The 24297-nt window shown below is 37.4% G+C and overlaps 1 long non-coding RNA gene across 1 annotated transcript; it reads right to left on the bottom strand.

The window, feature by feature from the left end:
- Positions 1-646: 646 nt before the first annotated feature.
- Positions 647-24089, bottom strand: LOC307185572. Its single transcript, XR_013828098.1, has 4 exons — positions 23876-24089; positions 12678-12827; positions 12253-12341; positions 647-800 (listed from the first exon to the last, which is right to left on the bottom strand). It is a non-coding gene; the product is annotated as an uncharacterized lncRNA (long non-coding RNA).
- Positions 24090-24297: the final 208 nt, after the last annotated feature.

Genomic DNA, 24297 nt, shown 5'->3' with positions numbered 1-24297 from the left:
AGAATTCTATGTTTTCATGATCTCAAATTGGCTTTGGCGTGGAATCCAAAGAAAAATTATGTGAATTTGATGATCTCATAGTACCATTAAAATTGTGCAAGATAACCATGAAAACGTGTCATTATTTGCTACCTGCTGTCCTAACTGTACTGGACCTAAACATTGATAGTCCTAAGTCTCAACTAATAATGAAAATGTTTCGCAAGCCTGAACAATAAAGGACAATACTGTACATAATTATAGCATAAGCTTCTGTAATAAATACTACTATGTTAAAACCAAAAGACCAGGGAAGAAAATGCTTATCAGCATAAGGGAAACATAAACACTCAAAGATAGCGAGCGGCCTGCCAAGGTAATATAGAAAGTATGTTTAAAATCTTAATGTGACTAGAAAATAACTGAATTCCATTTGTAAGTAGTTTTCATTTACTAGGGAATAAAAGTATTCCTGCGTTATTTTTATTCACAAAAGCTGAGCCATACAAGTTGTGTCATACACGTGTAGATGTTTTCTTCCTATTCACATTGATTGATTACACAAATTTTATTATAAGCAGAGAAATAACTGAATTCACTTAATATAAGATAAAAGTACCTTAAAATTATGAAATTGTCCAGAAGGTTGTTGGGCTGACTTACCTCCATTTTCCCAACAGATGCTTCCTCTGGGCTCCCATCTACGCCTTCTCTGGGTTGCAGGGGGTTGACTTCCATGGGCTGCATCATCCCCTGTATCCCAACTCCTCTATCCTCAGTTTTGGTTTGGCCAGCAGAGGCAGCAGCAGAGAATTGGTGCTCTGGAGAGGAAGAGTGAGAGGGAGAGGGAGACAGAGAGATTCAATCCTTCCTCTCCTTATTGCCAAGCTGCAGTTTTTTACGGTGATTGATTTCCTCTGCCTCAGGGATCAAATTCCCACAGCTGCCACTCTCACCAAGTGCTAGGTTCCCCTCATTTCCCTATATCACATTGCTCCTTTGGGCAAACAGGTAATAAAGGCGTCCAACATTTGCTGGTGCCAGAATGCTTCACCGTCCCTTCTTGGATCCTTTTATCCTACCTCCATCTCTGTAAATAGACCTTACATTAACACTTTATTAGACGTTTTTGAATTAACATTTTGGGTATGTCCTGCTGATTGGTACAGCTGTTGTTGCAAAATCTTTCACAATCCAGTGTGATTTTCAGATACCACGGGAGGGGGTTGTCCATCTATTAGGTTGCTATTTGGTAAACCGAACTGTTACTGAAAGCTCCTTATGGGACTAACTTATTCACACTATAAGGAATCAAGTTTAGTATTTGCTGTCCTAGCCAATAAAACCAACCAGACTATTTCATATAGTTTCATCTACAATACGTAAAGGGCAAAACTTTTGCTGAGTTTTAAATTTTCCTATATTTCAAGCAAATATAGGAAATTTTTGTGCAATATATGTGCAATGTTGAAACTACCATGAACAAATTAGTTACTAAAAAGTGAATGCTAACTCATTTAATATGTATTTTTACTAAACAGAGAGGTGAAATGGCAAGACACATGGGTTCCTTGATGGTATAAGTGTCATATCTAAGAAATTTTAGAGGTATAGTGTCAAATACTATAGGATTTTTTTAACTAACAGCAATTATAATAGTCTAAGTACTTTACATATATTGAATCATTTTAACCTCTTAAAAACTCTATGAGGTAGGTTCAATTCTTCCTCCATTTTGTAGGCAAGAAATTAATTACTTGCCCCAAATCACACAGTAGAGGCTGAGCTGGAAATATAACAAAAGTTAAAAGTAATTAAATTGGCTTTTGCAGATGTCATTTTCTTTACTTCTTTTAATAAAAGTAATAATCAAATTTCCAAAGAGATTAAGAAATTGACCTTTGGAGATAAATCTAAAATTCTCCGACCCATATTAGTAAATTTTATCTTACATTTACTCAATTATGTTTTAGCTGAAATAATTTTTACTAGACTATTATCTTAAGCTTCTCTTTTATTGTTTGGTTTTATTTTATGAGAAGAGAAAAATGATAGCAATGCAACTGGATCACAAAGATAAGTGGAAAAATAAATGAAAGAATCACACAACACAAGTAATAGATACATCACTGGCATTCCTAGCTCATCCTTTCTCTATTTCTGTGCTGGTGTTATAAAGGGGAAAACACACAAACTCTCCTGACTCTCATGGACATACCATGAGGGAGAAAAAATGTGAAGAAAATAATTACATCTGTGATCATTATCATGAAACAGAAACCTAAGATAAAATAGAAGTGAATTTTTCAAATTAAGAAAACAAGGTTGAGTTGAACTTAGACCTGAAGGAAGAAAAGGTCTTGTCTAAATGGGAAACAGGTTGGTGAAAAAAGAAAATATTCCAAGGACAGGGTAAACTTGCGGAAAGTAAAGCATGGAGGGAAAGGGAGCTCAGATTTTTCTGAGAAGTAAAATTCATCATTGTCTCTGGAATTCAGAATATTCTAGATACTGAGGCCTAGAGCTTACATTTTTAGAAAGAAAATAGAATATTTTCTATATTCAGTTTAGGAGACAGAATTTTAAGAAACTCTCCTTCAAGTTGCTAATACCAGTCTATTTAAAGTCAATGACTCTCTTTTTTTTGTAGTTTTCCAGCCTGGAGGGAGAATGCAAGACAAAGGGAAGGAACTGAGTAAAGCTGAAACAACCGGGGAATTTACCTTGAAACTAGTCTATGAAAGAATTGTCTTGATAATTGCTCCTAAGGGATTTTATCCATGGAAAAATCTGAGTAACAAACGGAGAACAGGGTATATTTTAACATGAAATTAGAGTTATGAGAGCTATAATTTAATTAGTACCTGTTAGGAATTTCACACGTATTATATGTAATCCTTATAGAACTTTACAGTAGTGGTACTTTTACCCACTTTTTATAGAAAAGAAAACTGAGAAGTCCCATGACTTGCCCAAGTTTTATATCTTTACCTGGCAGTGCTGGAATTATAAACATGGCTAGTCTGACTCCAAATTCCTTGCTCTTTCTATGCTACCTCTTTGAGATGAAAAAGCTGTCTTCTTAAAGCAAAGTTCAGTACTAACATGGGAGAAAACTAAGAAGGATGGGAGTTGCAGATGAAAGGTTGAAAATATATAGAAATGTTCATATTTTAAATTACTCTCAATTCTTCTTTCATTCATTGGAATTTTTTTAATTTAAGATTTACTGTTTAGAGATGTTTCTTATAAAAATAGATAAATGTCTATAAGGGGCTTGTAGGGAGGATTCAGTGCAATGTAGGAGATGAGAGAAACAAGAATACTTATCTACCGACTTCTAGTTTCAGAGAGTGAATGTTCCTTGAAAGCTAATTCTACACAGCTTTGACCATCTGCTTTGTGAGAATATTTTTGACTCAATTTTGAATTTGACAAGTTGGACTCAATTTTATGGCTGGTGCTACATGTCAAGTAATGTTTAAGTACTATACAATACAGACATTATTCAAATTTAATACTCGTGAAAGCCTAGAAATAGGCATTGTAATCTGCATGTTACAAATGGGGAATCTGAGACTTAGCAACATTATACAACTTTCACTTAAGAATCCATGAAGAACGCTTGTGTTTGGTTATTACCTACCAGGGGATATGCTTAATGGTTTATAACTGTTATCTCAATAAACCCAACACTATTAATAGGGATGATGATGATAATAGTGAAGGTGATGGTGATGGTGATGATGAGGATGATGATGTTGATGAAGAATATGATAATATCCATTTTACAGGTGAGGACCTTGGGTAAACCGCTCCACCCACTGCATCCTGCATACTGAACTTAAAGATTTGAGGGATCACTTTAAAACTCAGAATTCCCAGAATATTCCCTCAGTAAATTGTAAATTTATCACTTTTCAGCATGGGGATATTTTTTTTTACTCCACTTGGGTGATCATTCAAAGAACATAGTGTTAAATTCATATTTGAGGTTTAAAAGACTACTCCAAGTACCAGAGCTTTGAGACCTGATTATCATCCATCTGTGGCAATTAAACTAATGGTCTCTATTCTAAGAAAAACTATTGGTTTGGATCTCATTTATTTCATTACTCAAGCTCATTTTTCCAGCTGTGATCATATGCTGATTGGGATATGCATAAATGAAAATCAGAGAGCCCTAACTACCATAATATATGTATTGGCTTAAAATTTAACACCTTGGAGACTTCATGGGAAATAGATTCTTGTTTAGAAATATGTTAATAACCTTGGCTCTGAAATGCTCTTAGATGGCCAATTGAAGCAAGAGCTGATGGCATTAAAAGAGAGCAAAAAATTAGTTGACTTTGAGCATGAAAACGTAATTATAAATTTATAAGTGGAATCTAACGTTTTCAGGACGTTAATATAGAATGACAATTTAGAACTCCTATGCTATTTCAACTTTATGTTTCATTTGATCCAATCAAACTGTATTTATCTCCTCCTCTCTCCTATTAATTATGTCACATGCACATAGATAGCATGGGCTCCATCCTCCACATGCCTGTCTACACCAGAAAGCACTGTGGATAATACATTTGCTCCTGCTCAGTCAGTCTACTACTTTCACTTTACCACTCAGTTAATATAATTTTTAAAAACTTGCACTATAATGAAAGTAATATAATTAAATTGATTATATATACAGATAAAATGATTACATTAATAAAAAGCTACATTGATAAAAATGTATATATATGTTAATATAAATAGAATCAGTAAGGAGAAAAAATCGATTCATTTCTGAAAAGAAAATGAAATGATTGATTTTTTCCTTGTTTGCCACCCCTAAAGATTAAAAAATTTGAATTTCACAAATGTATCTGGAGGCCATCAATTAGTTACTATGTATATAGGAAGCTATTTCAACCAAAACTTTTAAAGACAATACCTTATATTATAAATTATATAAAAACACAGTTAGTCCTGTTTTGAGGATGACCAAATGGATAAATTAGGAACATGTTAATTTTCCTAATATTTAACATATCAGAACAGCTATTCTCAATAAGGAACATGTACTCTCAAGGATTTGTCAACAAATTATGACCCATAAAGAATTCAAATATGCCACTCCCTGTCCATCTTCTATTGCAGATCACTGCTACTACTGTTGGGAGAATACCATGTGTTCAGAAAGCTATACCTGGGGAAGTGGAGGGTTAAGTGCAGAACCACTCAACCTAAATCACATTTGAAAGAAATAAACATTGCCAGCATCTTCCGTAGGCTTTGGGGAATATTAATGAACAAAATACTGTGAAACTGAAATGTAATGATATACATAAGGAGTAGTAAAGGTTCCTGCAGCATCCTCACTCCCACTGAGGACCAAATTAGCTAATCCAATTACCATGCTAAAGGATGTGTTTTTGTTTTGAGGTAAACAAAAATGTTATGAACGTCATTGGGGAAAAGGGGAGTTGACATTTATATGAACTCATGTTTGGTATTTATGGGGATTCTGTTGTTATATTGGTTATTTTTAAATTATTTAAGTTATAATGTAAGAACTGCTGTTTGCAAAATACTCAAAAATAAAAAGATTATTCTAAAAATTCCCTTTCTCCATATTATATCTACTTCTAGGGTAATTTGCTCTTTATATATATTCATAAGTAAGGAAATGAACAACACTGGAGAACAAATATCTATGTGTATATATATATATATATGTATATGTGCATGAATTTTTAAAATAATATCATGCTATAGAACTTGTTCTGTAATTTTTTAAACTTCATAACATGACAGGGATGTCTCTTCATATCTATTCACATACAGTCCCCTTATTTTTTTTAATTTCAAAATAAATATTATTCTGTATTATTCATATACAATGGGACAGTTGCAGTATGGTTCTCAAGAGTGCTAACATGAGTACTTAATTGTTGATTCTAGAAGTAGACTTTTTATATTCAAATTCAAGCTCAGTCACTTACTAGCTGTATTAATTTAAATATTTTTAAGCTCTTTGTGCCTAGGCTTCCTTATCTATGAAATGGAAATAATAACAATACATAGACATCATTAAGATTATTTTGCGATTAAATAGTTAATTCATTTATTCAATTCATTCAACAAATATTCACTAAGCACCTTCTAGACGCGATGCCAGACAGATCAAAGCACTTTTGATTCTTCACTGAACAAAGCTGACAAGGGTTTTTGTTTTTTTGTTTGTTTTTTGGTTTTGTTCTGTTTTGTTTCATTTTCTCTCATGGAGCTTAAATTCTAGCAAGGAGGTACAGAAAAATTTACAAATAATAATAAATCAAATCTGTAAATTATATAGTATGTTACAGTAAGTACTATGCACAATAGAAAAAGGAGAACAAGGAGGGCAGTTGGCCAGAACAGAGTGAGTGAAGGATAAAGCTGTAGAATATTAGGTTATAGAAATAAGGAGAACAGGGAGGAAGCATAAGGTAAGTCTTCGCAGAACACTGAAGGAACTCAGGAACCACTGCAGGACCCAGACTGGAGGAGTGACATCACCAGATTTACACTGTACAAGATTCCTTTGGCTGCTATCTGGATAATAAAATGTAGCTGCAGAAAAAGCTTAGAAACACAAATTAGGAAGCTTCTGCAGTAAAATCTAGCTTAGAATTGATGGTGACTCAGGCAGGATATTGCCAGTAGAAGTGGTGGAAAGTCATTGGATCTGGATATAACTTAAAGGTCAAGAAAACAGGATATGCTGGTGAATTGAATTTGAGGTGTTGGAAAAAGCAAGCATTCAGAGATGACTTCAAGTACTTTACCCTTAATACCTAGAAGGATGGAGTTGTCATCAAATGGAACTGGGGAAACTCCAGGAGAAGTAGGCTTAGCAGAGAAAACCAGGAGTTAAACTTAGGTCATGTTAAGTTTTCAGTCTCCTAACATCCAAATGGAGATATTGAGAAGCCAGTTGTCAAATAATGTAATTCACACCAAATAGGTCTTAAAGATACTCTGATGTAAACTAACTTTTTGGATTATAACAACAGGTTTCTAAAGAAGATGATTATGATGTTTCACTCACAGTGAGTACTAGGTTAGAGGATGTAAAATTTGCTACCACGTTTCTAGCTTCAAGCTGCATGTGCATGGCTTAAAGAATAATAAACAAGTGACTGAGTGCTGGCGATTGTAATGAGTACCCACACAAATGCCATATGCTGCTTTATTAAATCCAATCATATTGGTTAGATTCCTATCATGTCAATGTGCTAGGCCTAGTTAGCCAGAAAAATTAAAAATAGAAGGAATCATGACCACCACTCACTCTGATTCTGGGAGAGGTTTTGTGCTCTGATGGAATCCACATTGATCAAGGAAAAGAATCAGGTCGAGTCAGAAATAGCAAAGACCCCTTTCTGAGCTTAGTGACCTTGATGTGACAAAGCTACCCTGCAGTGTCTGTGAAAAGGTATTCTAGAAAAGAAAAGCAATTCTACTGACTCCTCCCCATCTGAAGAGACTTTCATTCTCACTACTCCACGTAAGGTTACCAGAGATGCTGTGTTGCTTAACGACAAGGTCGTGCCTTACTCTACACCTTTCTTGACTTAACATTATTTGGCAGAGTTGATATTTTTATGCTTGAAATATCTTCTCATTTGGCATCTGGAACATCATTCTTTCTTGGTTGTTGGTCCTTCGTGGTATCTTTTACCGATTCACCAGTCCCACCTCCACCATTGCCAAATTGCTCTGCCCTCAATTTCCCCCAAAGCAGTTGCAACCTTCTGCATTTCTCTACCCAAAGCACTTGGCACTTAACTCTCACTTCTATGATATAATCAATTCATAAACAAATCTTTTTATGAAAGTACACTCAGAATCCAGTCCCTTTGCAATACTTCCACTCCTACCATGGTGCTTTTGCTTAGGTTCATATAACAGATTTCTAAAGGTTTTCTCCCAGTGTCCTTACTCTCCTTCCTAATAGTCAATTCTTAACATAGCACCAGAGAGCTCCTTTTCAGATTTCTTTCCTTTGCTCAAAATCTGTCAGCAGTTTTTCACTTAACTCCTGAAAGGTCCTACATACACTGACACTATCTCCTATTGCTTTAAGACTTGTTCATTCAGATTAACCCATACGGGTTTATTATTATTTCTGAAATACCCTAAAGTGTCATCACATCTTAACTGCCTTAGAACATTTGACTTGATGTTGTCTCTACCTGGAATGCTCTTCCTGACGATGCTTTGTGACTCATTTCTCCCTTCCTCCAATTATCTGGTTGTCTAGTCTCTTCTCAATGATTCCTTCTTTAAGACCCAACAAAAGATGACAATTCCATTTGTCTCAGTACCACTTATCGCTATGAGAAATACCATGCATGCAGATTTTTGTGGCTTGTCATTTTCCTCCCACTAGAACTTTGTTCCCAATAAATAACTGTTAAACTAATTAATAAATTTTTCTTTGAAATCGTGCTTGTGTTTATTTTAATTACTCAACAGGGAATTTCTCTCTCCTAATTTTTTCTTTAGGAAAATGTTCCTAAGCCTGTTATTAGATCCACTCTTCAGATGGCCAGGTAGGCTATGTGATTTTTGCCCCCTCTGCCTAACTGCATAAGATTCAATGCAGTGTCATATCTGCCTGAGTCTCCTTGAAGACTATATTTTCCTCTTGATTAGTGAGAAGTTGAAAATTATATTTTAATATGGAAAGAGTCTGGTAGTGTTTTGAATTATTACAAACCAGCAGAGACCTGAATATTAAAGGTTACATAATATAGCTATCATTTCATCACCCTTATCTTCTCCATCATCATTGTTATTTTTGTGGTCATGGCTAACATTTACGAATAATTTACTACATAACATAAACAGTTCTCAATTCTCCATGTGTACTGACTTGCTTTATCCTTTCAACAACTCTATATGGTAGGTATCACTACCTATTTTATGGATTGCTTTCTCTATTTTACAGATGATGTAACTGAGACAAAGTAATTTGGCTCAGGATTTTTGTAACATAAATATCCAACTTGAAAGTGGCTGATGGTTAAAAGAAATTCAAACAATGAGCAGTAACTTATACTACAAATCTACAGCTATTAGAAGAGGTGGGTTCTGGTTCAAGATGGTAAAACAGGAATATTCTGAACTCACCTCCTTCTGTGAACATAACAAATCTAAAGCTACATATGGAATAATTTCTTCTAAAAAATACCTAAAAACTAGCAGAACAGCTTCTTTACATCAGGCAAAGAAGGGAAACAAAACACATCAAAGCAAGTAGGATAGGCTGAGGTACAATCTTAGCATAAACCTCACCTTCCAACCTCCCACCCCACATGGTGACCCGCAATTGGGAAGGAATTCAAAACCTGGCTCTTCTGCCTGAGGAGTGAAGGGTTCATATTCCATATTGGGAGCCCCAACTTTTAAGACCTACACCTGAGAGATGAGTCCCCCAATTATCTAGCTTTGAAAACCAACTAGACTCACAGCCACAAGACATATGGGGCTGTGGTGAACTGAGAAACAGCTCTTAAAGGGCTCACAAGCAAAACAATAAATGCTGGAGAGGGTGTGGAGAAAAGGGAACCCTGTTGCTGTTGGGAATGTAAATTGATACAGCCACTATGGAGAACAGTATGGAGGTTCCTTAAAAAACTAAAAATAGAATTACCATATGACCCGGCAATCCCACTACCGGGCATATACCCTGAGGTAAACCACAATTCAAAAAGAGTCATGTCCCACAATGTTCACTGCAGCTCTATTTACAATAGCCAGGACACGGAAGCAACTTAAGTGTCCATCGACAGATGAATGGATAAAGAAGATGTGGCACATATATACAACAGAATATTACTCAGCCATAAAAAGAAATGAAACTGAGTTATTTGTAGTGAGGTAGATGGACTTAGAGTCTGTCATACAGAGTGAAGTAAGTCAGAAAGGAAAAACAAATACCATATGCTAATACATGTATATGGAATCTAAAAAAAAAAAAATGGTCATGAAGAATCTAGGGGCAGGACGGGAACAAAGATACAGACCTACTAGAGAATGGACTTGAAGACAGGGGGAGGGGGAAGGGTAAGCTGGGATGAAGTGAGAGAGTGGCATGTACACACATACACTACCAAATGTAAAACCGATAGCTAGTGGGAAGCAGCTGCATAGCACAGGAAGATTACCACCTAGAGGGATGGGATAGGAAGGGTGGGAGGGAGGGAGATGCGGGGAGTGAGGAGATGTGGGGATATATGTATATGTATAGCTGATTCACTTTGTTATAAAGCAGACACTAACACACCATTGTAAAGCAATTATGCTCCAATAAAGATGTTAAAAAAAAAGGCGGGGGCAGGGGGTGGGTCACAAGCAAACTCACTCACCCCACGGCCCAGAGCTGAAACAGCCTTTAAAAAGTCCTCAGGCTTCATGTGAAAGAGGCTTATTTGCTAATTTTAAAGCATTAGAATGAGGATCAGGGTTGTGCTGGGATATTGTCAGGACATAGAGTCTGGTGGGCACTATTTTTTTAACTCTAGCCTTTTATTTAATTGATTTATTTATTTACTTATTTATCTCTAGACTTTATTTCTCCCTGGTAGCCCACCTTTTTTTTTTTTAGGTTTTTCTTTTTGTTCTTTATTTTCTTTTCGTGGCAGGTGCCAGCCATCTTGGCACTCCCCCTTTGCCTTGCTGCAGAGTGTATCTCCCAGAGGGGAGTTTCTATGTATATCTGGTGACCCAGTTTTTGCGGATGTAGCCCAGAGGACACCCCTTCATCACCTGGTCTTGAAGGCCAGGGGACTTGCATTCCTGTGTCCCATGGAACTTAAACAGTTGGAGAAATAGTTCTTGGCAGATTACCGCCTCCAGGGCATTTGCATAGACAACAGGCTGAAACCCCCAGTCTTTTGGAGAAAGAGGCCTATTTGCATGTCCAGGAGTTTTGGCCTGAGGGGCAGGCTCTGGTTTGGCACATTTCAAGGAGCCTATGGAGGTGTTCTCAAGGGAACTAAGGCTGGTGGGTGCAATCTTTGAGTTCTCTCTCTGCTTTGCTCCAGCTCACTGGTGTCTTCCAAAGGGGACTTATACCCTTGTCTAGCACCCTGATTTTTGTGTCTCCTGCCAGGGGACACCTCCAGATTGCCTGGCTCTGGAGGTCAGTGGGGCTTACGCTTGTGGTCCCACAGGACTGTATGTATTTGAGTTCTTTAAAAGCTGCTGCCGGAGGGACTGGCTTCCAACAGCCTGAATCTAGGTGCTGACTGAGGTCCTTTCCTTTGGGACCCTGGCGGGTCTTGGTACACTCTCAAATACTAGGCGTTATTGCAAATAAAATCGGTTGCTTGGACAATAACAAAGGTTCAAAAGACAACCAAGAGCTCGGAAACAGTTGAACAATAAGGTTCCTTTCCTATACAGGCTAATACTTCTTCAAGACTGGGAGAGGCAGCTGTTTCATATAATGCATAGAAACCAACACAGAGGGTCAAGCAAAGTGAAGAAACGGAGGAATATGTTCCAAACGAAAGAACAAGATAAAAAGTTTACTGAAATGGAGATAAGTAATTTACCTGAAAAAATAGAGGAGGAGACACACTGCCCTGCTGTGGGGATGAGGAATGGCCAACTCACAGCTAGGCACATGCTCAGCAGACTGGGGACCAATTAACACAGCAAGAGAAGCACCTTTCACTTGAACTTCATAACTACCAGTTCTGTATTGTTAATCGTGTCTCAACAGTCTTATGCCAGTCCCAGACAAAAAGCCCTGAGTGTTATTCAATTGTGTAATTTTGAATATTAGGTCACCAAATATCTGTTTAGACAGACCCACTGGGAAACAAACTAGTCATTTCAATCTTCTAAATACTGAATACTAAATACTGAATCGGCTTACCTAATCACTCATTTTATCACTGAATGGTTACTGGCCTGTAAATCAGTTCACTGGGGGACCAGGTGTCACCATCTAAAATATGCCTCCATTTCATTTGTCTTTTCACCTGCTGCCTTGCTTTGCAAAACACACAGGTGCTAGGTCCATAAGCCATACTTAAATGGCTAACAGTCAGCAATACCAAGAAACGCTGAATGACATCTAAGATACAATTTCAAAAGGTATTCACTATGAACAATGAAATCAATCATCAGCATTCCACAAATAACACAAGGCTGAAGCTTCTGCTAATGAAAGCAACCCATATAATACACAAGGTTAAATCTCTCTTGAAAGAGGAAATAATGACTCACCTTACCAATTTGCGGAAGAACAGAAATGATGATTAGGTCAGCAGCTGGCATTATTCTTATAGATCCTCTTTCAAGAAATTAGTTATTGCCTATGGGCAAAACCAAATGGGCACAGTAAGAAAATCAACAGAAAAATGTATTCAAGATATTTGCTCCATCTATCCATAGAATTCTGATATTATTATAGTTGAATATATCATCCTTTTGATAAAAAGTGGGGTTTACAAACCTTAATAGTCTAAAGCTACTTTTATTTGTTCCAAAGTCTGGTGTCTGTTTGGGTCTGTGCAACTCAAATATAAGTGTCTAAAGTATCTTAAAAGTATTTTAAGCCTTCTCCTCTACTGAAAATTTCAAGTTCCTCCAATGGACAAACAAAAGCCAAATGTCTTGATTTCACTGACTTATTCATCAAATCTACTCACTTTCTGATTAGTAGTTTCGGCTTCCTAGAGACATCTGTGTGATCTGAAGATTTTGCATCTTGATGCTTTGCATGTGATTAAGGCTAGAGGTGGTCTCTGGTCCCATTACAACACAAAGCCACAATTTGGTCACAGTCAGCAGCTGACTGCCTGTAAGAGAAAGGCTGTTATAGTTTTTTATGTAATGTCACAGTGATCATAGGTTAGGTTAAGTGACAACACCTCATATCACAGATGAGAGCAGGAAGCCTCATGAGTGATACTACACTTGCATAAATCACAAGGAACTAGACTTGCACCCTCCGTTCTGGAAGTTAAGAACTTGATTTTGTTGGCATGTATCTTTCAGGGATATGTCATCTTAACAAAACTCATTAAGACTGAAAAAAAATCAGAAATCTCAATTATTGAAATTAGAGGAAGAATCAAAATGTCAAATGGAATGGACATTTGCATTTGAAAATCAGCCTATTGTCTCTAAGCAAGAAAAGTATGTAGGGATCCAAATTATCAGAAGGTTTATTGATTAACTGACCACAGGAGTTAATTTTATGATTCAAATGTCAGAATGCTAAATTCTAATAGCCTGATGCAGCCTTCTCACCCAATAGATGGGGTGAGTGGGCAGACAGTCATGCCAACCCAACGAACAGTGCACTCAGTCAGCTTAGCACTGCCACCTTTGGTATTTCGAATTGCCTTTTTCTATGTTACCTGGCCTGACTATTGCCTTCTGCTTATACAATCTTTCTCCTAGCAAGATGAACAAAACTATTGATCCAATTATGATACCATCTGCTCCTTCAACACTGATAATATTCCTCAGTAATCTTAGTTGGATCTCTTGGATTCTGTTCTATAGCTATTTGGTTGTACAATTACTGATCATTTGTTCAGCATATTTTCATTCGAGAAGTATTTACTAAGTAATTATTATGTGAAAATAACTATTTTAGTCCCTAGGAGGACAACGTTATCCCTAGGTAATACAGAAACAGTCTTTGTCATCATAAACTTCAAAGTTTAAAAGGGAAAATAGAAACAAAACACATTATTAAAGTAAAATACACCAAATAGTATGATTGGCAAAATTCCTGGCACTATTGAAACATCAGGAAATCTCTCTCAAAAGAAATGATGTTAACATTGACACTGAGAAATGAGAATTAATTCTTATTTTTCTATTACAGATGATCTGCTTGCTTATTATGTATAGACTTCATTGGTTAAGTTTTCACAGGATTTCTTTATTTCTTTTATTCATAAATTCATTTAGGGTATCTCATAGTTGCATCTCCACTGGACTGAACAAAATTAAGTCAAAGCTGACAATCTATATTATAAAAATAAAAGATATATATATTTAAATTACCTATACAGCATCTAGCATAAATGATCTCTTAAAAAGCCATTATTATCGATGTTCAGTTGTTTAAAAATGAGAATTATTACACAATACTAGATCTAACTTGCCCTAATTCCTGTACAGAAACAAAATATTTCCTCAGTTCCCTCTCTCCATTCAAGACCATTAATACAAAACCTATATTTCTACTTTTAAAGGGGGAGGTTGGGGAATCTTTTGAAAGATGCTTTGAATTTAAGCCCAAGTCTTTAATATTTCAATAATCAGAAGTTTTCCTTGAACTTTATTAATATTAAAGGCTTGTAAGGCATACAAGTTCAAATTAGTGATGATACAAGCTCCTATTTCACCAAGGAGCCCCGAGGGGAAGCAGGGCATATCTGGGATCAATTTATAGTCACGCTCAATCCCAGCAGCTGCCTCATGATTCTAGCTTTTGTTGCCAACTCCTCTCACCCCTAGCCATGCATCACTGTTGCTTGCCCAAACACTGTGCAAGCTGCATGCACTTCTAGGAACCCGGACATTCACGAGCCAGCTTCTTCATAATGTGATATTCATCACAATTACCAGGCAACATGAAAACTATGAATATGACTGTCAAAATGAGAATTAGAGAGCAAGAATATACGCTGGCATTTAAAACCTGGTCAATACAGTTTAATATCTTAACTCTTACGTAAAGGTTTTGTTACAATTCAGTGTAACTTATAAGTTGGTAACTATGACAGAATTCCAGGTTCCTCCTACAATCTTTTTGATTTTTAAGACCCTCTACTCTCTGTCTGCACTCTTTCTATTTCTCACTCTTTGATGTCATCACGTCTTGATATTCATGAAGACATATGTGGAGGCCTTTGTACATTTTCCTGAGCTCCAAATTCTCTTTCAAAGCTTACTTCTGCCTAGTGGCATACAAACGGATTATATTACACCTTAAGCTTTTTTCAAATTTCACTAACACTTTCTAATTTGATGAGAAAATTTTGACCCAGCTGAGGCTTTTTCTTAAAATACCTTCACTTTAATGTCATAGCATGTATGGAGGTCTTGCTCCCTTCTAATATCTTAGCTTTCATAAAATCTGGCTTTCTTCAGATTTTATAAAACGTAAATTTTGCCTTAAAAATCACTCTCTTAGACATCTTTTAACTTTCATCTCCATTATAACCTTTCATTTTGTTCTTACTGTGAGTGTGTTTGTTGTGCTTATTTTGCACAAGGATACCGGTATCATTCTTTTCTTCCTCTTTTTTTTTAAAATCATATCATATTTAGTGAGAATTTTAATCACAAAATAGTGAGAATTGTGATCAAAAATGTGTATACTAAATGTAGGCCCTAAACTTTTTCATTGATAAATGATGTGATACTAAACAAGAAGCACACAAAATGAAACTAAGTTTGTGTCTCATGTCATGGAACATTGAAGATATTCAATGTATACGAATGTATAGTATATATGTAAAAATATATACACACATATATATATAATGTGTGCATATATATGAATAGCTTCAACGTTCATATTTGTATATAAATCTATAAAACACATATACATGCATACAACTACACATTACCTAATATAAGGAAATCTAGCACAAAGAACTTTTGATATCTGATATATTTTAGGCTCACTTTAATCAAGTTTCCTCATTACTCCAGACTGCATCCTTCTCTCTAAGTTCTCACAATCTCTTTTATTTCATCTTCAAGTTTCCCCATGCATTTATCCTATTTCTCTAACTTGGTAATATGCTCCTTAAAGACAGGAACCTACTAATTTACTTTTAAGTTCCTTCATGGTATACAGTATACTGTAAGCACTTGATAAAGATCTTGCTAGTTAGTACATTTTACTCCATAGAAATAATAGATTAAAAAAATAAAAACCAGACAAATGTATAGAGGAAAAAAATTAGACACATTTCTTGTCTTCATATTAAGATAAAAATGCATTTTTTTCTTTAAGGTTGAAACAGCTTTGCCCAATTCAATGAATGTTTTATTTATGTTTCAATTTTCTGGCCCCCATGTTCCTATGGATTCTGCCCTGAGTTCAGCATAATAATTAGGATGTAAACACGTGAATAAAACACTTGTTAACTTTACTGGAGTGTATTAACATTTCCTGCTAGAGGTCAGGAAGAACTGTGAGGAAGCCGTGGTAACCCCAAAAATGAATCGCATTGCAGACGCTGACCAGGTGGAACTGGAAGATCCTCCCCAAGGAAAAATATGCATGGATGATAATAGGGCTATGGTAAGAAAGGTAGAGAGAAGTATGTGCTTTTATGTTTCTTGGCTTTACGATCATTTCAAAGGAAGGAACCACTGTGATTGTGCCTGCTGGTGACTCAGCTGGCAATTAGCCCCTTGTGCTCATGTGACACAGATAGCTGTTAAAATTACGTTGTTATAAAAACAGACCATGACTACATTAGAAAGTTAAAATATAATACCTAAGGTCTGATTTGGTGACAATTTGAAATACCACTTCCTTCCTCACCTTCTTGAAAAGTAACCATTTTATTAGTTTATTTTGTATCCTTCCAGATGCAAATACACACACGTTATATATATACACGCATACAAATATATATCATACACATACATGTATATATATTATATATGAGTGCACATATAGAGACAAAGATATAAATCTGAAATATGAAGTATTATCTTGCATGTTAGTGTTCATTTATTTTTTGACCATTTGAAACTTGTTCAGCTTTTCCTTCCTCTAGCTGGCATAGTTCTTGGTGAGGACAATGAATAGGTTCAATTAAAGTGTGGTTAAAACCTGTTGGCTGGTTTGAGGGTTCTGCAGGCAGGTAAGACAGCTCCTATTCTGTCCCAGGAATCATTTTAATTCTCTGCATTCCAGGTTGTACCCTCTGGGTATGATAAGAGACTCTTGCATCCACTTTTTTTTTTTAAACATCTTTATTAGAGTATAATTGCTTTAAAATGGTGTTAGTTCCTGCTTTTAAAAAAAGTGAATCAGTTATACATATACATATGTCCCTATATCTCTTCCCTCTTGCATCTCCCTCCCTCCCACCCTCTCTATCCCACCCCTCTAGGTGGTCACAAAGCACCCAGCTGTTCTCCCTGTGCTATGCAGCTGCTTCCCACTAGCTATCTATTTTACGTTTGGTAGTGTATATATGTCCATGCCACTCTCTCACTTTGTCCCAGCTTATCCTTCCCCTCCCTGTATAATCAAGTCCATTCTCTAGTAGATCTGCATCTTTATTCACGTCTTGCCCCTAGGTTCTTCTGACCATTTTTATTTGCTTTTTTTAGATTCCACATATATATGTGTTAGCATACGGCTTTATATTCTCTTTCTGACTTACTTCACTCTGTGTGACAGTCTCTACGTCCATCCACCTCACTACAAATGACTCAGTTTCATTCCTTTTCATGGCTAAGTAATATTCCATTGTATATATGTGCCACATCTTCTTTATCCATTCATGTGTTGATGGACACTTAGGTTGCTTCCACATCCTGACTATTGTAAATAGAACTGCAATGAACATTTTGGTACATGACTCATTTTGAATTATCGTCCTCTCAGGGTATATGCCCAGTAGTGGGATTGCCGGGTCGTATGGTAGTTCTATTTTTAGTTTTTAAAGGAACCTCCATACTGTTCTCCATAGTGGCTATATCAATTTACATTCCCACCGACAGTGCAAGAGGGTTCCCTTTTCTCCACACCCTCTCCAGTATTTATTGTTTGTAGAATTTTTGATGATGGCCGTTCTGACCTGTGTGAGATGATATCTCATTGTAGTTTTGATTTGCAATTCTCTAATGATTAATGATGTTGAGCATTCTTTCATGTGTTTGTTGGCAATCTGTATATCTTCTTTGGAGAAATGTCTATTTAGGACTTCTGCCCATTTTTGGATTGGGTTGTTTGTTTTTTTGATATTGAGCTGCATGAGTTGTTTGTATATTTTGGAGATTCATCTTTGTCACTTGCTTCATTTGCAAATATTTGCTCCCATTTTGAGGGTTGTCTTTTCATCTTTGTTTATGGCATCCTTTGCTGTGCAAAACCTTTTAAGTTTCATTAGGTCCCATTTGTTTATTCTTGTTTAATTTCCATTTCTCTAGGAGGTGGGTCAAAAAGGATCTTGCTGTGATTTATGTCATAGAGTGTTCTGCCTATGTTTTCCTCTAAGAGTTTGATGGTGTCTGGCCTTACATTTAGGTCTTTAATCCATTTTGAGTTTATTTTTGTGTATGGTGTTAGGGAGTGTTCTAATTTCATTCTTTTACATGTAGCTGTCCAGTTTTCCCAGCACCACTTATTGAAGAGGCTGTCTTTCCTCCACTGTATATTCTTGCCTCCTTTATCAAAGATAAGGTGACCATATGTGCGTGGGTTTAATTCTGGGCTTTCTGTCCTATTCCATTCATCTATATTTCTGTTTTGGTGCCAGTACCATACTGCCTTGATTACTGTAGCTTTGTAGTATAGTCTGAAGTCAGGGAGACTGATTCCTCCTGCTCTGTTTTTCTTCTTCTCAAGATTGCTTTGGCTCTTTGGAGTCCTCTGTGTTTCCGTACAAATTGTGAAATTTTTTGTTATAGTTCTGTGATAAATGCCAGTGGTAGTTTGATAGGGATTGCATTGAATCTGTAGATTGCTTTGGGTAGTAGAGTCATTTGCACAATGTTGATTCTTCCAGTCCAAGAACATGGTATATCTCTCCATCTATTTGTATCATCTTAATTTCTTTCATTGGTGTCTTATAATTTTCTGCATACAGGTCTTTTGTCTCCTTAGGTAGGCTTATTCCTAGATATTTTATTCTTTTTGTTGCAATGGTAAATGGGAATGTTTTCTTAATTTAACTTTCAGATTTTTCATCATTAGTGTATAGGAATGCAAGAGATTTCTGTGCATTAATTTTGTATCCTGCTACTTTACCAAATTCATTGATTAGCTCTAGTAGTTTTCTGGTAGCATCTTTAGGATTCTCTATATATAGTATCATGTCATCTGTGAACAGTGACAGCTTTACTTCTTGTTTTCCAATTTGGATTCTTTTATTTATTTTTCTTCTCTGATTGCTGTGGCTAAAACTTCCAAAACTATGTTGAATAACAGTGGTGAGAGTGGACACCCTTATCTTCTTCCTGAACTCAGTGGAAATGGTTTCAGTTTTTCACCATTGTGGACGATGTTGGCTGTGGGTTTGTCATATATGGCCTTTATTATGTTGAGGAAAGTTCCCTCTATGCCTACTATCTGCAGGGTTTTTATCATAAATGGGTGTTGAATTTTGTTGAACTTTCTCTGCATCTATTGAGATAATCATAGGGTTTTTCTCCTTCAATTTGTTAATATGGTGTATCACGTTGATTGATTTGCGTATATTGAAGCATCCTTGCATTCCTGGGATAAACCCCACGTGATCATAGTGTATGAACCTTTTAATGTGCTGTTGGGTTCTGTTTGCTAGTATTTTGTTGTGGATTTTTGCATCTATTTTCATCAGTGATATTGCCCTGTAGTTTTCTTCCTTTGTGATATCTTTGTCTGCTTTTGGCATCAGAGTGATGGTGGCCCCATAGAATGAGTTTTGGTGTGTTCCTCCCTCTGCTATATTTTGGAAGAGTTTGAGAACGATAGGTGTTAGCTCTTCTCTAAATGTTTGATAGAATTCGCCTGTGAAGCCATCTGGTCCTGGGCTTTAGTTTGAAGATTTTTAATTACAGTTTCAATTTCAGTGCTTGTGACTGGTCTGTTCATATTTTCTATTTCTTACTGGTTCAGTCTCAGAAGGTTGTGCATTTCTAAGAATTTGTCCATTTCTTCCAGGTTGTCCATTTTATTGGCATAGAGTTGCTTGTAGTAATCTCTCCTGATCATTTTTATTTCTGCAGTGTCAGTTGTTATTTCTACTTTTTCATTTCTAATTCTATTGAGTCTTCTCCCTTTTTTTCTTGATAAGTCTGGCTAATGGTTTATCAATTTTATCTTCTCATAGAACCAGCTTTTAGCTTTATTGATCTTTGCAATCGTTTCCTTCATTTCTTTTTCATTTATTTGTCATCTGATCTTTTATTTCTTTCCTTCTGCTAACGTTGGGGTTTTTTGGTTCTTCTTTCTCTAATTGCTTTAAGTGTAAGGTTAGGTTGTTTATTTGAGATGTTTCTTGTTTCTTAAGGTAGGCTTGTATAGCTATAAACTTCCCTCTTAGAACTGCTTTTGCTGCAATCCATAGGCTTTGGGTCGTTCTTTGATTTCTTCAGTGATCTTTTGATTATTAAGTAGTGTGTTGTTTAGCCTCCATGTGTTTGTATTTCTTACAGATTTTTTCCTGTAATTGATATCTAGTCTCCTAGCGTTGTGGTGGGAAAAGATACTTGATATGATTTCAATTTCCTTAAATTCACCAAGGCTTGATTTGGAACCCAAGATAGGATCTATCCTGGAGAATGTTCCATGAGCACTTGAGAAGAATGTGTATTCTGTTGTTTTTGGATGGAATGTCCTATAAATATCAATTAAGCCCATCTTGTTTAACGTATCATTTAAAGCTTGTGTTTCCTTATTTATTTTCATTTTGGATGATCTGTCCATTGGTGAACCTGGGGTGTTAAAGTCTCCTACTATGATTGTGTTACTGTCGATTTCCCCTTTCATGGCTGTTAGTATTTGCCTTATGTATTGAGGTGCTCCTATGTTGGGTGCATAAATATTTACAGTTGTTGTATCTTCTTCTTGGATTGATCGCTTGATCCTTATATAGTGTCTTTCTTTGTCTCTTGTAATAGTCTTTGTTTTAAAGTCTATTTTGTCTGATATGAGAACTGCTACTCCAGCTTTCTTCTGATTTCCATTTGTATGGAATATCTTTTTCCATCCCCTCACTTTCACTCTGTATGTGTCCCTAGGTCTGAAGTGGGTCTCTTGTAGACTGCATATGTACAGGTCTTGTTTTTGTTTCCATTCAGCCAGTCTATGTCTTTTGGTTGGAGCATTTACTCCATTTACATTTAAGGTGATTATCAATATGTATGTTCCTATTACCATTTTCTTAATTGTTTTGGGTTTATTATTGTAGGTCTTTTCCTTCTCTTGTATTTCCTGCGTAGAGAAGTTCCTTTAGCATTTGTTGTAAAGCTGATTTGGTGGTGCTGAATCCTCTTATCTTTTTCGTGTTTGTAAAGCTTTTAATTCCTCTGTCAAATCTGAATGAGATCCTTGCTGGGTAGAGTAATCTCAGTTATAGGTTTTTCCCTTTCATCACTTTAATTATGTCTTGCCACTCCCTTCTGGCTTGCAGAGTCTCTGCTGAAATATCAGCTGTTCACCTTATGGGGATTCCTTTGTGTGTTATTTGTTGTTTTTCCCTTGTTGCTTTTAATATGTTTTCTTTGTATTTAATTTTTGATAGTTTGATTAATGTGTCTTGGCGTGTTTCTCCTTGGATTTACCCTGTATGAGACTCTATGTGCTTCCTGGACTTGATTAACTATTTCCTTTCCCATATTAGGGAAGTTTTCAACTATAATCTCTTCAAATATTTTCTCAGTCCCTTTCTTTTTCTCTTCTTCTTCTGGGACCCCTATAATTCGAACATTGGTGCATTTAATGTTGTCCCAGAGGTCTCTGAGACTGTCCTCACTTCTTTTCATTCTTTTTTCTTTATTCTGCTCTGCATTAATTACTTCCACTATTTTATCTTCCAGGTCACTTATCCGTTCTTCTGCCTCAGTTATTCTGCTATTGATCTCTTCTATAGAATTTTTAATTTCATTTGTTGTGTTGTTCATCACTGTTTGTTTGCTCTTTAGTTCTTCTAGGTCCTTGTTAAATGTTTCTTGTATTTTCTCCATTCTATTTCCAAGATTTTGGAGCATCTTTACTATCATTATTCTGATTCTTTTTCAGGTAGACCACCTATTTCCTCTTCATTTGTTAAGTCTGGTGGGTTTTTGCCTTGCTCCTTCATCTGCTGTGTGTTTCTCTGTCTTCTCATTTTGCTTAACTTACTGTGTTTGGGGTCTCCTTTTTGCAGGCTGCAGGTTCATAGTTCCCGTTGTTTTTGGTGTCTGTCCCCAGTGGCTAAGGTTAGTTCAGTGGGTTGTGTAGGCTTCCTGGTGGAGGGGACTAGTGCCTGTGTTCTGGTGGATGAGGCTGGATCTTGTGTTTCTGGCGGGCAGGTCCACATCTGGTGGTGTGTTTTGGGGTGTCTGTGGCCTTATGATTTTAGGCAGCCCTTGTGCTAATGGATGGGGTTGTGTTCCTGTTTTGCTAGTTGTTTGGCATAGGGTGTCCAGCACTGTAGCTTGCTGGTCATTGAGTGAAGCTGCGTCTTGGCTTTGAGATGGAGATCTCTGGGAGATTTTCACCTTTTGATATTATGTGGAGCTGGAGGTCTCTTGTGGACCAGTGTCCTGTACTTGGCTCTCCCACCTCAGAGGCACAGCCCTGATGCCTGGCTGGAGCACCAACAGCCTGTCCTCCACATGGCTCAGAATAAAAGGGAGATAAAAAAGAAAGAGAGAGAGAAGAAGATAAAATAAAATAAAGTAAACTAAATTAAAATAAAGTTATTAAAATAAAAAATTATTAAGAAAAAAAATTTTTTTAAGTATTAAAAAAAAAAAGAAACACAGAGCCCTAGGACAAATGGGAAAAGCAAAGCTATAGAGACAAAATCACACACAGAAGTATACAATTACACACTCACAAAAAGAGAAAAAGGGGGAAAAAACTATATATCATTGTTCCCAAAGTCCACCTCCTCAATTTGGGATGATTCGTTGTCTATTCATGTATTCCACAGATGAAGGGTACATCAAGTTGATTGTGGAGATTTAATCCGCTGCTCCTGAGGCTGCTGGGAGAAATTTCCTTTATCTTCTTTGTTCACATAGCTCCTGGGGTCTAGCTTTGGATTTGGACCCGCCTCTGCGTGTTGGTCGCCTGAGGGCATCTGTTCTTCGCTCAGACAGGACGGGGTTAAAGGAGCAGCTGATTCGGGGACTCTGGCTCACTCAGGCGGGGGGAGAGGGAGGGGCACGATGCGGGGCGAGCCTGCGGCGGCAGAGGCCAGCATGACGTTGCACCAGCCTGAGGCGCGCCGTGCGTTTTCCTGGGGAAGCTGTCCCTGGATCACGGGACCCTGGCAGTGGTGGGCTGCACAGGCTCCCGGGAGGGGAGTGTGGATAGTGACCTGTGTTCGCACACAGGCTTCTTGGTGTCTGCAAAAGCAGCCTTAGCGTTTCATGCACGTCTCTGGGGTCCGTGCTGATAGCTGCAGCTCGTGCCCGTCTCTGGAGCTCCTTTAAGTGGCACTCTTAATCCCCTGTTCCGGCGCACCAGGACACAAAGGAACAAGAAAAAGTCTCTTGCCTCTTCGGCAGCTCCAGACTTTTCCCCGTACTCCCTCCCAGCTAGACATGGCGCACTAGCCCCCTTCAGGGTGTGTTCACGCCTCCAACCCCAGTCCTCTCCCTGCGCTCCGACCGAAGCCCAAGCCTCAGCTCCCAGCCCCTGCCCGCTCACCCGGCGGGTGAGCATACAAGCCTCTTGGGCTGGTGAGTGCTGGTCGGCACTGATCCTCTGTATGGCAATCTCTCCGCTTTGCCCTCTGCACCCCTGTGGCTGCGCTCTCCTCCGCGGCTCCAAAGCTTCTCCCCTCCGCCACCCGCAGTCTTCCCCGGCGAAGGAGCTTCCTAAGTGTGTGGAAAGCTTTCCTCCTTCACAGCTCCCTCCCACTGGTGCAGGTCCCGTCCCTAATCTTTGTCTCTGTTTTTCCTTTTACCCTACCAAGGTACGTGGGGAGTTTCTTGCCTTTTGGGAGGTCTGAGGTCTTCTGCCAGCGTTCAGTACGTGTTCTGTAGGAGTTGTTCCACATGTAGATGTATTTCTGATGTATTTGTGGGGACGAAGATGATCTCTGCGTCTTACTCTCCCACCACCTTGAAGCTCCACTTGCATCCACTTTGGTTGCAGCAAAGTAGACAGAGGTAGCAGGTGCAATGAAGACTTTACCTCAGTGTAGACTCAGCACCTTTTAAGGGGGAGATATGAGGCTGTTACTAAATTTATAATTTTATTTTCAGAAGTGAAAAGTTTCCTGTAATAAATAAGAGATTGTTTTCCCTTTATTCCTCAATTTAAGCTGGGAAGTAATCAAAGTTTCATTTGGGAGGCTTTGCTCATGGACTCACTTGACAAATTGAATTTTTCAGTTGAAATGTACAAATATCACA

This window comes from Stenella coeruleoalba (genome assembly GCF_951394435.1).
Source record: "Stenella coeruleoalba genome assembly, chromosome: 4".
NCBI lineage: Eukaryota > Metazoa > Chordata > Mammalia > Artiodactyla > Delphinidae > Stenella > Stenella coeruleoalba.
This window is presented reverse-complemented; position numbering and strand designations above follow the sequence as displayed.